Here is a 15,325-nt window from a genome sequence, read left to right as displayed (position 1 = left end):
CTGCTAGGATGTTGGCAATTTCAGTCAGTTCTGTATATTTAGTGTCATTGTGCTGTAACACAGAGCAGAACTGAGTGTTGCCATTGAGATTCTTGACATAGCTATAGAATGCTTTGTGGTTGTCTTTAGAGTCAGTGGCAATTTTGTTTTTGTAACTAGCTTTGGAGGATTTTATGAGGGATCCCAGCTTCTGCTACACCATGGAGGAATTCTTACATGCTACTGTAGTCACATTTATGCTTCAGTATATATTTTAGGTAGTGTTCTCTAGACACTATAAAGGAATAGTGGTTTACACACACACCAATTATAAAGGCACTGCCCATTGTGCACTGCATTTTTACTGCCACTGATATACCTACTGGCCAACTTGCTGCTGATGCCTGCCATACTGCCTGCTGTTTCAGGTTGTCTTGGAGAACATGGATATTACTTTCCCTCTGTGCATTTGGTCATTGAAGATATGGGCATAGCACCACAGTTTTCTCTTTGCCCACAGGAAATTCACAACAGCCATATTTCTCTGCAGCTGAACGCCATTTCATCCTTGTGCCCCAACCGAATGTACCACAGGAAATGTCTTGCTGCCTATGCACCTGAACCCCAGTCAACCTTGTCACAAAAAGTTTTTTGCTTTCCTCAGATTATTGTGAGGACATCTCATGATTCTTCATTGATAGGTTTACCAAGGTAAGGCAGTTCATCAGCATGGATTCACCTCTTGGATCTTTGACATTTGTATAGATTATCTGTTCTTTTGCTTTGCTGAGTTTAACTATGTGGACTGTCTATAATGAGGTCATAAAGAATGCTTCATCTCTGCATTCTGCCTACCACAGATTAGACCCAGCCCACATAAGACTAATTTTGTCTCACCTTGAGTTGGTGGACCAGTTATTTTTCAGACTGAGAGATCATCCAAGACAACTACGTCCCTTACCTTACTTGGATAGAAGGAAATTTCTTTGCTCACCAGTGGGAGTGGGGAGCCTTGAGCAGCCTACCTGTCCTTGGGGGAAGTGACCTCAGCACAAGAAGCTGTAGTAATTGGTTGTTTGGGACCATTTCTAGCTCTTTTGTAGTTCACTGTTTAAAATCCCGGCGTTGCACGCTTTTGCTTGGGTCGGGTTAAACAAGGTTAAACTTTAAGTCTGTTCTTCAAATTTTCCCTTAAGGAAGCTCTACTCTTAGTATATCCAGACTACTCACTGTATTATAAGCCTAGCACTTGTTCTCAATACTTCTCTACTAAGTAAGCACTCTCGTACTAAGTAAAGCACTACATCTACTTACCACCCCTGTGAATATCCACTTCCCTTAAAGGTATACCACTCCCTTATACTGTTCTAGCATGTCGAGTGGTAGATTACTGGCGTCGTCTCCAGTTCAGCTGGTCAATCTGGGTATCTTGAGACAATGCTACAATTGTCTCATGTACACAGACAACCCTCTCCTCCTCCCAACAAACACAAATACATGTGTGAGATGCAACTATATAGCCAAACTGGAGGCTGAACTCTCTCAACTCAGGGCTGGCATGACCAGACAGGAGGAGATGGCAACCACACACACAACAATCCCAGTCCCACATAGACCTACCACAACTGCAAACCAAACACATAAAAACCAAAACAACAGAGGCTCCCAAAGCAGACATCCAAAATCCACCACCTCAAAACAAAACACATGCAACACATACTTCAATAAATCAGTAAGGCCAAACACCTTTCCTGATACACTAGTAATAGGTGACTCCATAGTCAGACACATTGATGTCCCACTGACCAGGCTGAACAAGGAGAAGGTGACTGTGAGCTGTCTATTGGGAGCTAGGATCCTCAGGTCACTCCAAAGCAAGTACAAATATGACTCCGTCATTGTCCATGCTGGTGGGACTACATGAAAGTAGCCCAGGCTGGTATGACCCTGACCATGAGCAGCATCTTGCCCTCACCAAGAATGATACCACAATACAAAGACAAGATGATCAGCTTTAACAATTGGCTCAAGTACTGTGTGTCATTCTATGGGATCCAATGTCTGTCTGCCTGGGATGATATGTTGGACAAGCCACACACCTGTCACCACTGGGGCTCAAAGACAAACCCACCTCCTTAGAAAACAAAAATGGAAAAAAGTCTAAATCTCAAGATGCAGGCACTTCTTGATGCCCTCAGCATGGGAGAACATCGGCGCCTGTGCAGTAACTGAAACCTGGTTCAAGGCTCTGTCCATATTCATAAAGGACACCCACTCCAGGTTAGTAGCAACACATGAAGCATCAGAGACTAAACAGGTGCAACTAACCATAGGCCAAAACTGCTATACAACTGGTAGCATGTTACAGACCACCCTCCCAATCTCAAGAACCCCATTCAGCCTTCCTGAAGACATTGGAGGATATGAATGTATCACAAAATACCATCATACTGGGAGACTTCAACTACCCAAACATAGATTGGGTACATTATTCTAGCCCTAAGCCCAAAGGTTCCTGGAATTCATAAATTCAAATGCACTGGAACAACTAGTCACCTCTCCCACTAGGGAGATAATATACTAGACCTGATCATCACAAACATGGGGACAAAATGCTCGTATACCCCTCACTAGTGAGATCTGACCACAAACTAATCACCCTGGATATACATATCCCACCTCCACCCGACCACAGTGAAAAACTTCTCAAAGCAGACTTCACTCTTCTTAAGACTGAGATGGTATCCTTTAAGCCCACTGTGCCAGTGGATACCACATCCCACATGCGAATCCTTCACAAATGCTTTCTATGGACATCTCCAAGAATGCATGGATCATGCAATCCCAAACAAATCCAAGTCCCTCTCCACCAAATGTAAGCATCCTGTCTGGTGGACCTCAGCCATAAACAAATTGTATAACAAAGGAAGACATCTCTGATCAACATTAGCAGAAAACTACGTTCTCTCATAAAACATCCAAGGCAAACTTTGAGAGAAAAATCGCTAAGGACACTAAAGATAACCACAAAGCCTTCTTCAGCTATGTTAAAGAAGGAAAAAAACCCTCAGATATGCTCAGAGTTCGTTCACAACAACAAAAATACACTGAACCCACAGATATTGCTAACATTCTGGCTGACAGGTTCAGTGCAAATTCCCTCCTTCACCCCAAAAGAAGAAATACTTATCCCAGCTGAATGTAATCTCCCTGTCATCTCAGATGTCCAAGTGAGAAAAACAAAGCAAAACACAGCATCAATGGGACAAGAGGAGCTAAACCCACACATAAAAATGCTATTTAACCTTAGCCTTACTTTGGGATATGTACCTGAACACTAAACTACCGCCCCATAAGCTTAACTAGCCTGATCTGCAAAGCTATGGAAAGAATCATTATGGAACTCATAAACAGAGACATAGGGGTAAAGGGCAGATCCTGCCTTTTAAACCTGGTTGACTTTTTCGAAACAGTCACTAGAGCCATTGATGAGGGCAAAGCAGTCCATACAGCATACCTGGACTTGGCTAAGGCCTTCGACACAATACCCCACTCAGGCATCATATCTGCTAAACAGCTTAAAAGTAAACCCTTATGTCACTAGATGGGTTGCAAACTGGCTAAAGGGTAGAACCCATAAAGTTAAAATCGCTGGAGCAATGTCAGACTCAAAGCCGGTCACAAGTGGACTCCCAGAGGGCTCTGTCCTGGGACCCTCTTGTTCGGCATTTATTTCTCAGATGTTAAAGCAAACAGATGACTGCAAACGATCCACCAGCAGACACACACCCTACAAAAGGCCCTCACTGAAGCGGACAACTGGTCCTTAAACTAAATGCCAAAAATGTATAGTCATCCCTTTTGGAAAAAACAAAGTACCCACAAATTATCACGGAAAAAGTAATCAGAGACCTAGTGACCCAAGTAGACAGCGACCTCTCATTTGACACCGCGTTGCCAAAGTGGTTAGAAAAACATTCTACCTTGCACACCTCATCATGAAGGGATTCACATCCAGATCCAAGGATGTCATTGTACCCCTATATTCCTCCCTCATCAGACCCATGATTGAGTACAATGCCCCATTTGGTATGTACCTCACCTGGCATTTGCAACAGCTGGAGAGACCACAAAAGTACCTCACCAAAAGGATCAAGGGTCTCCAACATATGTCTTATTCTGCCAGACTAAAGAAACTTCAGCTCTATTCAGTAGCATACCACCTGCTCAGAGGTGATCTCGGCTATGCCCAATCAGGATCTGATGGACATGCTCCACCTCAAAATCCAAATCCATCAGGACCGAGGCTAGCTACTTAAACAAACCTCGCACAGTATGAATAGGGCATGCTGGGGGGGTAGATTCATAACCCAGAGGCTTCCCATGCTTTGGAACAGGATCCCAGTTCGTATTAGGCAGAGCCCTCACTGACTCTCTTCAAGAGAAATCTTGATGAGTGGATGGTCACATCTTGTCACTGCTAGACAGGGGCACAGTAAACTAATTCTATTATATAAGGGGACCTTCATTGTGTCACTACTAGACAGAGGCACAGTATTCTAGATTTATTCTGTACATTTTACAAATGCCCCAGGGCAGATAGCCTAGTACTATACTATGAAACTATGAAACTGGAATGCTTCCAGTGTTTTTAAAGGAGAATTTGCTCACTCATATTCTCAAAATAAATCATCACTGGATCCTAACAGACATGTAAGGCCATTTTATAATCTTCCATTTATAAGGAAGGTTATTGAAAAGGTTGTGTATGTCCAGGTGTTCTTTTTTGGTTTTGATTATTTTCTCATGGGCTGTTAGACCCTTATCGATCTAGTTTTCGATATAGGCATAGTCCTTGGCCTACCTTCATTTTTATGTTCAGTGACTTCTTTATGGTCAGAGATCAACATTTGCATTCAGCCTTGGTACTATTTCATCCTTTCACAGCTTTTGATACCATGGAACAAGGGACCACCTATAACAGTACTGCAGTTTTACAGGCACTTTACTTGAGTGGTTTACATCTCTTCTCTTGGGTCACTTTCATTGGTTGGTGTCTGAGGCTAATTCTTTCAGTTCACTCCCCCTGGGTTCTGTTATGCCTCTTCTTTTGTTCATTGTATGTATGCTGCAGCTACTGGAGTTCATTATGATGAGAGTTATTTTATTAATATTATACTAATGGTATTCAGCTTTATCTTTTTCTCAGAAGTGCCTGCTTTACTGATTTTGAGAATGACTTAAGTTCAATTGCCCATTGTCTGAGACATAATCCCCTTAAGCTCAAATAATCAATGACTGATCCTTGCTCAATCGTGGCACCATTCATCCATCACATCTTAATCTACTTCTCTGTGGCAATGTTATAGGCAATGAGATTTATCTCTAGCATGATTACTTCTATTTAAAAACAAACTCCTTAAGTAACATGGTGGTTAAAGGATGCAATTCAATTTCACATCCAAAATCTGGGACTGGTTCTTGATGACAGCCAGCATCTCATCCTTAAATCCAAATCTGTCATCAGGATGCCTTGCTTTCATCTGAAGAACATTTCCTAGAATTATTCCATCTTTATACCTGTCAGCAATGGTTTATCCATTGGTTATTCATATTTGGATTACTGTCATGTCCTGTAGGTCCTGCTCATGGATGGTGATCTGTCTCAAAAGCAGCAAGTGCAAAGTCCATTGTTAGACTTCTGACTCGTACTTTTCATATTATTTATACTTTTCTGGTCTTGTGGGATCTACTATTGCTTTCAGTGGGGGCTAGACATGTCTTTAAAATCTCGACTTTCACTATGCTCTTCATGTCTGAGTCCTGCTTATCTCATAGAACTGCAGAAACTCATAACCAAAGGTAGACACCGAAGCTCATCACATTATTGGCTGTTGGCTGTTCCTCTGACTAGATTGGGTACTCTAGGCAGACTGTCCTTTCTGTATGCTGCCCCAGCCATTTGGAATCAGTACCATTCCTGAGTCAGGTGAGTAACACTGAGTACTCCTTTAGGAGGCTCCCAAAGTTTCATCTCTACACAATAGTTTATTTATACTATGGTCGAGGCACTTAGGTTCATAGATTCATAGGTAGGTACTAGGCTATCTGCCCGAAGGCATTTGTAAGCCTAGCCAGAATGTGTTGGCTTTTGCCACCCCTTAGATTAGTTCCCTGTGCCTCTGTCCAGCAGAGCCACTGAAGTGATCCCCTGGGTAAACTTTCTGTTTCCCATCCACTCGTCAAGGTTTCTGTTGAAGAGTGTTAGCGAGGTGCTCTGCCTAATGTAGACTAGAATTTAGTTCCAAAGCATGGGAAGTTTCTGGGACAGGAATCTATCCCTCCAGCATGTCCTATTTATTGTTGTGGTGAGGTTTAGATCCCTAGAGCATGTGTCTCGAGGGGCTATGGTTTTCTTTAGGTGGAGCATGTCCATCAATTCTGGGTTGGACATAGCCTTGTATGTCAGACAGAGATCACCCCTGAGTAGGCGGTATACAACCAAGTACAGCTGGAGTTTCTTCACTTGAGCTGCATAGGGCATCTATTTGAGGCCAGTGATCCCCTGGGTGAGGTACTTCTGTGGTCTTTCCAGCTGTTGCAGGTGTCTTGTAAGGTACATCCCAAATGGGGCGCTGTACTCTATGATGGGTCTGATGAGTGATGAGTAGAGGGGCACAATGACCTCTTTTGATCTGGATGTGAACCCTTTTGTGATTAGGTGGGCCACATAGAAGGATTTTCTAACCACTCTGGCAATATGATTATCAAAGGAGAGATTACTATCTACTTGGGTCTCCAGATCCCTTATTACATCTTTCGTATTTAGGGGACTACCACCTATGTGGCAGTTTGTGGGTAATTTGTTTTTTCCAAAGGGGATGATTATGCACGTTTTGGCATTTAGCTTGAGGCCATGATTTTGACACCAGGTATCCCTCTCAGTGAGACCCTTTTGGAGGATGTTTGTGTCAGTTGGACAGTCCGTTAAAGCCCATAATTAGCAGTCATCTGTAAACTTGGTCAGCCATAGTCCTCCTGTAGTTGCCTGTACCTCTGAGAAGTATATGCCGAACAGATGGGGTCCTAGGACTGAGCCCTCGGGAATGCCATTTGTAACCGGTTTAGAATTGGACGTAACTCCCACAACTCTCACCATGTGAGTTCTGTCTGTGAGCCAGTTGGCAACCCACCTTGTGACATAGGGGTTTATGGTCAGGCTGGTGAGCTTGTCTATAATACCAGAATGGTGTTGAAGGCCTTTGCGAGGTCTAGGTAGGTTGTGTGTGCAACCTTTCCCTCGTCTATACCCTTGGTAACTCTCTCAAAGAAGTCCACCAGGTTTAGGAGGCATGATCTGCCCTTAACAAAGCCGAACTGGGTAGGGTCCAGTGTTTGGAGGTTCCCAATGACTCTGTTAATGAGTTCCATGATGATGTGCTTTATAGCCTTGCACACCAAGCTAGTCAGGCTTATAGGGCGATAGTTCCTGGGGTCTGTTGTGGCTCCACCTTTGTGGAGTGGAATAACTGTTGCTGTACACCACTCTATGGGTACGTAGCCTGTGGAGAGGCTGAGTTTGAACAGTGTGTTTAGATGAGGGGTTAGTTTGTCTTTGAGCTCATGTAGGACGCAGCCTGGGACACCGTCTGGTCCCATTGATGCTGTGTTTTTGGCTTAGGAGAGGGCTGTTTTAACCTGAGTGTCTGTGATTTCAGGGGCTCTACATTCTTCTGGTATGGTTATGGGCCCTTTTGGGGGTGAGAGGGGGATGAAGTTTGCACTGAACCTGTCTGCCAGGATGTTGGCTATATCGGTCGGTTCAGTGTATTTTGTGCCATTCTGCACTAACTCTGAGCAGATCTGAGCATTGCCACTTAGATTCCTGACATAGCTAAAGTATGCCTTGTGGTTATCTTTGGAGTCCATGGCAATTTTTCTTTCGAAGCTAGCCTTGGATGATTTTATGAGGGATCATAGTTTCTTGTTGATACTGATCAGGGATGTCTTCCCTTCTTGGGATTTTACTCTTTTCTGTACTAGTTTCCTCCTTCTATTGTATAGCTTGTTTATGGCAGGGGTCCACCAGACTGGTTTCCTTTTCTTGGAGGAGTGAGTCTTGGTTTTGCTTGGGACAGCATGATCCATGCATTCTTGTAGGTGCCCATAGAATGCATTAGTAAAGGATTTTGCAGCTTGGACAGCATTATCTTTTAGCATGGGGGCTTTGAAACTTTCCACCTTGGTCTTAAGTAATGTGAAGTTTGCTTTTGAAAAGTTTTTCACAGTGGTTTCCTTGTCCAGGGGTGGGGGGCGGAATGTGGATATCCAGAGTGATTTGTTTATGGTCACATCTAACCAACGAGGAGTTGACCTCTGGTGTGGAACACAGGTCACCCATGTTGGTGATGACAAGGTCCAATATGTTGTCATCTCTGGTGGGAGTGTTGACCAGTTGGTCCAGGGCATTTGAGTTCATAAATTCTAGGAAATGTTGGGCAAGGGAGTTAGTACTTGAGTAGTTGTCCCAGTTAATGTTTGGGTAATTGAAATCACCCAATATTAGGGTGTTTGGTAGGACCTTTATGTTTCCCAGTGTTTCCAGAAATGCGGATTGGGGGTCCTGGGACATGGTGGGAGATCTGTAGCAAGCTACAATTTGAATTGCAGTTTTGCCCATTGTTAGTTGCACGTAGATGATCTCTGCATTTACATGATTATATTTCTTATTTCACTTTGTCGATTTAATTCTGAGGTAATTTATTTTATGTCACTTACATTTTGAATTTTCCATTGCAATTTTCCAGTCTATGACTTGTTTAATGTGTGTGTGTACAGAGATGGATATAGATACAAATAAAGATATAGATATAAAATATCTGTAATGCCTAGGATTTAGGCAGGTGAATATTTTTGTAAATAAATTAGTGAATAAATGCATAATAAATTTATAAAGTTTAATAAATATTTCTCAGACATATTAGCAGTATCTTTGCAAGATATTGCATCATTCCTGGAACCTTTTGTAACGTCTGTCTTTGGCTTTGCAAATTTCTCTTGCGTTTTTCTGTATCAGACCTCAGTCCCTCTGATAGCAAAGGAACAATGTATTCTGACTTGTAAGACTGATTTTACATTTACTCTTAGTTAACATAAAACTATGCTGTCTTAATTTTTTTAGGAACTGTATCAGTTTCTGTTCATACTCTTCTTTCATCTAGCCCGCAGTAATAAATCAGCGGTTATGGTTAAAACACCTTACAAGCCTTTGGGATGCAAATCATGCTTTAGAAATACCAAATAGAAGTTTAAGGAATCTACACCTTCCTTGTGGTGTATTAAATGTACATGGTTTGTAAACATTTAATATTGAGAATAAGTTAGCATTTGGTATTGTTAAAATCACTTGTTTAGGTGTAGTTAGTGGACAGTAGTTTGTTTTAGTCACTTTATTCAGACCTTGAGGATCAAAACAAATGCAATTCTTGTCTTTCTTTACAACAGTAGTTATACTATTTATCCATTTTGGGATGTAATTGTTTCTTAATGACACCTTCATACACTTTAATTAATGTACTATTCCTGAGAGCTGCGGGTACTTTCCTTGAAGCATGTATCAGTGGCATCTCATCGGATGTTTCTTTTTGTTATTTTTACTTGACAAGCTGCCTGCTTCCTAAGTAAATAAATCAGCATAAACATACATGATATAATTGCTCTGGTGATGAATAACATTCAAAATGTATGTATGTGACTGTTGCAGTACACGTGAAGTTGTTTAGTTTCACTCTGTGAATATGTTTTACCATTCCTACCTTAAGTGCTATGATCAAACACATTAGACAAATTTACCTTTCCAATTTGCTAGAGTCTGAGAAAGGATCTTAGACTTCTTATTTTCTATTCATACCCAAAGCGGTGGTGGTGCTGCGGTAGCGTTGTCGCCTCACAGTAAGACGTTGTCCTGTTTGATTCTCAGCTAGAGCGTCTACTTTGTGGAGACATGCATGAATGGGCATACCTTCGTTGAAGGTTGTGCATCAGGGCTGGCAACTTGGCACGTAAAAATCTACTGCCAGTCATTAGCGGACAGGAGTTCTGCTGTGGCGACCCCTAACCGGGAAAAGCCAAAAGACACAACAACAAAAACAACCCACAGCTTATAACCCGGTGGTTTTACCCTGTCATTATATATTAACAAGGTACACACTGTTCTCATTATCCTACCTTCTAGTCCAAGTACTTTAAACGTCTCTTCAGAAAAAAATATGAAAACATATTATAATGTACAGCTGGGTCTAGTTTAAATTCAACATTTTGCTTTTGGGTTATCAGGATTTCTTCGCAACAGTCTCATTTATATTCTTGTCTCAGTGCCGCTGATACATTTTTCCATCTTCACTGTTCCAAATGTTTGTACTTTAATAACACAATCAGACAGCTCATTTTCATGTTTCTGTTCAGTAACATACACATTCCTATGAATGCACTTGCCTTTCCTTTTAAATATAGTATAAAATATCCTTTTTAGCCCAGTTTTTGTGAGACTTATTAAAATCATGGCAGCTCTTTTTCTAATGCTTTTAGCCATGCCTACTATAAAAGTCTTGAACTTCCAGTCCACAAGCCTTTCTCTGTGTGTTATGAACGTGTATCTCATTCCAGTCATTGTTATAACTCACCTTGATTTTATTTCTCTTTTTTCCCTTCTTATTTGACTCAAACTGTATATAACAGACATCCTTGTATCACTTAATCTTAACTATGTATGTATGTATATATATATATATATATATATATATATATATATATATATATATATATAGGTTCATAGGGCCAAAGGCTAATACTAATACTACTACCCTTGTGGGTCATTTTAAGCCTACCCAATTGCCCTTGGTGAGAATCAGTGTTCCTCTTGTCTGGGAGGTAAACTTCTTAGCCATTATGCAAACCCCCAACCTGGACTAGAAGGTGTGAAAATGAGAAATGTAAATTTCCTTACTCTTGTCAAATCCACAGATATTGATAATGTCAGGTCTCTTTTTGTTAATAGCCTGCCCTAGTTTGACTATTTTCTTTATTACAGAATATTCTGTCTCTTATTAGTAAACCATTCAGCTCAAAAAATTCACTGTCTTTGGCTCTGTTTTTTAGCTCAGAAGCATAAATATTTGTAGTCTTTGTAGGGTCCTGTGCCTTTATATAGAACAATTATTGAATAAATGGTAGGTTCTATCTTATTGCTGCTATTTTGCATTTTATTCATTGTAAAAAGTAAATACTTAACTTTAATGCTTATTTATTTATTTACAGTAATGTGGCACACTGTAACTTTTTAGGCTTCGCAGCTAATCTACTCACAATAAGGAATAAATCAAATTTCTGGATTCAAAGCTTTTGGTTTTCTGTTAAGTTTTCTTGAAAGTATGGGATTCCTGGTGGTTGTGACTGGTTCATTTTTTAATTGTAAATTATTCTTCTGTACTTCCACAAGCAAGCCCTGGAAAGCAAATTAATTTATTTCTGCAGATATATTTCTTTACTATGTCACCAGATCATAGGTTCATATGTTCATAGGTTCATACTAGGCTATCTGCCCTAGGGCATTTATAAGCCTAGCCAGAGTGTGTTTGGCTTTCACCACCCATTTTAAATTAATTTTGCTATGCCCTTTTTCGAGGTTAGTATACTGTGCCTCTGTCTAACAGTGACACAGAAGTGATACCCGGGGTAAACCTACGATCTCTCATCCACTCATCAAGATTCCTCTTGAAGAGAGTCAATGAGGGACTCTGCCTAACCTGGACTGGGATTTTATTCCAGAGTGAAGGGAGCCTCTGGGTTATGAATCTGTCCCTCCAGCATGTCCTATTTATTTCAGTGCTGAGGTTCAAGTCTCTCGAGCATGTAGCTCGATGGGATTTGGATTTTCTGAGGTGCAGCATGTCCATTAATTCCACTTTGGAAATGGCTTTATACGTCAGGCACAGATCGCCTCTGAGCAGGCGGTATGCCACTGAGTAGAGCTGGAGTTTCTTTAACTGGGCAGCATATGGCATCTGTTTGAGCCCTTTGATCTTCTTGGTGAGGTACTTTTGGGGTCTTTCCAGTTGCTGCAGGTGTCTGGTAAGGCACATCCCAAAAGGGGCATTGTACTCAATTATGGGCCTGATGAGGGATGAGTAAAGAGGCACGATGACCTAGATGTGAATCCCTTCATGATTAGGTGGGCTATATAAAATGTTTTTCTAACCACTTTGGCCATGTGGTTGTCAAATGAGAGATTGCTATCAACTTGGGTCCCCAGGTCCCTAATTACTTCTTCTGTACTTAATGGATTACCACCTATGTGGTAATTTGTGGGCACTTTGTTTTTGCCAAAGGGGATGACTATACACTTTTTGGCGTTTAGCTTGAGGCCATGGCTCTGGCACCAGTTGTCTGTTTCTATGAGGCCCTTCTGGAGGATGCTTGTGTCGGCTGGAGAGTCGATTATGGCACCCAATTTGCAGTCATCTGCGAACTTGGTCAGCCACAGTCCTTCTGTGTTGGCCTGTACCTCTGAGAAATATATACCGAACAAGAGAGGTCCCAGGACTGAGCCTTGTGGGATGCCACTAGTAACTGGTTTGGAGTCTGACATGGCTCCAGCAATTCTAACCATGTGGGTTCTGTCCTTGAGCCAGTTTGCAACCCATCTAGTGACATAGGGGTTTATATTTAAGCTGGTGAGCTTATCTATAATGCCCGAGTGGGGAATTGTATCGAAGGCTTTTGCGAGGTCCAGGTAGGCTGTGTGGACCACCTTCCCCTTGTCAATGGCCTTGGTGACTGTTTCAAAGAAATCAACTAGGTTTAAGAGGCAGGATCTGCCCTTAACAAAGCTGAACTGGGTAGGATCAAGTGTCTGTAGGTCCCCAATATCTTTATTTATGAGGTCCATGATGATCCTTTCCATAACTTTGCAGACCAAGCTAGTCAGGCTTATGGGGCAATAGTTTCCAGGATCCATTGAGGCACCACCTTTGTGGAGAGGGACCACTGTTGCTGTACACCACTCTTTGGGTACATATCCTGTAGTAAGGCTGAGATTGAACAGTAGTTTTATATTTGGGTTTAGCTCTTCTTGGGGTTCATGTAGGATGCATCTTGGGACACCATCTGGTCCCATTGATGCTGTGTTTTTTGCTTTGGAGAGGGCGGCTCTTACCTGAGATTCTGAGATGTCAGGGGGGCATCACTCTGCTGGAATAGATATTTGCCCTTTTGGTGGGGAGGGGGGGGAGTTTGCACTGAACCTGTCAGCTAGGATGTTGGCAATGTCTGTGGGTTCGATGTATTTTTTGTCATTTTGGAGTAATTCTGAGCATATCTGGGAATTCCCACCCAGGTTCCTAACATAACTAAAGAAAGCCTTGTAATTATCCTTAGTGTCCTGTGCAATTTTTCTCTAGAAGCTGGCATTAGATGATTTTATGAGTGCCCATAGTTTTTTGCTAATACTGATCAGAGATGCCTTCCCTTTTTGGGATTTTGCTCTATCATGTAGCAGTTTCCTCCTTCTATTGTATAGTTTGTTTATGGCTGGGGTCCACCAGACAGGACGTCTACATTTGGAGGATTGGGTCTTGGTTTTATTTGGGATTGCATTATCCATGCATTCCTGAAGGTGTTCATAGAATGCGTTTATAAAGGATTCTGCGGTCTGGACCGTATTTTCCACAGGCTCGGGGGCTTTGAAGGATTCCACCTCGGTTTTGAAGAGTGTGAAATTTGCTTTAGAGAAGTTTTTCACTGTGGTTTTCTGGGCAGGGGGTGGGGTTGGGATGTGAATATCCAGTGAGATTAGTTTATGGTCTGATCTTACCAGTGAGGATACATTTCTGGTCTGGAGCATAGAGTCCCCATGCTGGTGATGATCAGGTCCAGTATGTTTTCCCCTCTTGTGGGAGTGGTAACAAGTTGTTCCATAGCATTTGAGTTTATAAATTCTAGGAACCTTTGGGCTAGGGTGTTGGAGCTAGAGTAATGCTCCCAGTCTATGTTTGGGTAGTTGAAGTCGCCCAATATAATGGTGTTTGGAGAGACCTTCATAATTTGCAGTGTTCTCAGGAAGGCCAAGTGGGGTTCCTGGGTTTGGGAGGGTGGTCTGTAGCAGGCTATAAACTGGAAGGCAGTTTTACCCACTGTTAGTTGCACATGGATAGTCTCTGATGCTTCATGCTGTGCCACCAACCTGGAGGTGTGGGTATCTTTGACTAATATTGATACTCCCCCTCCTTTTGTGGTTCGGTCCAAGTTTTGGGGCCAAAAAGCATGGTATGAGGTATAACCTGGTAGTGCTGGGATGCTCTCAGGAGCCTTGAACCAGGTTTCTGTTACTGCACAGATATCGATGTTCTCCATGCTAAGGAGAGTTTTGAGTGCGTGCATCTTGAGGTTTAGACTTCTGGTGTTGAGTAGCATTACTCTTAGTTTCTTATCCCTTGTGATACCTATGGAGGTGTGTTTGTCTTTTGAGCCTTGCCTAAAAAAGGCACTATGGGGGAAGCAAGAGCCTTTGCCAATATCTGAAAGCCCAGGGGTGACAGGTGCAAGCCATCCCTAGCGAAGCATCGTGGCTTGTCGAGCATGTCATTCCAGGCTGACAGGCATTGGATCCCCTTTGAATGACACCAATACTTAAGCCAATTGTTGAAATTGATCATTTTGTCTTCATATTGTGACATCATTCTTGGTGAGGGTAAGATGCTACTCAAGGTCAGGGTCATACCGGCCTGGGCTACATGCTCAGAGAGCTCCTCTATGTCTCTTTTCATGTAGTCCAGGGAGGTATGTCTCAGGTCATTCACACCAGCATGGACAATGACCGAGTCATATTTGTACTTGCCTTGGAGTGACCTGAGTGCTTGTGTTATGTGGCGGATCCTAGCGCCCGACAGGCAACTCACCATGACCTTCTCCTTGTTCAGCCTGGTGAGCGGGACGTCAGTGTGCCTGATGACAGAGTCACCTATTACAAGTGTATCAGGTGTGTTGTTTAGCCTTAAGGGCTGTGACTGTTCGGCACACTGACTTTGTGAGCTATGTGTTTTGTTTTGGGGTAGCGGTTGCTTGGCTGTCTGCTTTGGAGGTCTCTGCTGCTTAGGCAGATTTTTATTTAGAGCCTCCGAGTATGTTTTTGTGTGTTTATGTGTTTGGTTTGCTGTCGTGGTAGGTCTATGTGAGACTGGAATTGTAGTGAGTGTGGTTTCCTTCTCCTCCTGACTGGTTACGCCAGTACTGAGTTGAGAGAGCTTAGCCTCCAGTTTGGCTATATGGTTGCATCTCTCACATGTGTTGG

Source organism: Protopterus annectens, chromosome 2.part2 (assembly GCF_019279795.1).
Source record: "Protopterus annectens isolate FY-2018-M chromosome 2.part2, PAN1.0, whole genome shotgun sequence".
NCBI classification, from domain to species: domain Eukaryota; kingdom Metazoa; phylum Chordata; order Ceratodontiformes; family Protopteridae; genus Protopterus; species Protopterus annectens.
The sequence above is the reverse complement of the archived record's forward strand: the minus strand, read 5'-3'. Positions refer to the sequence as shown.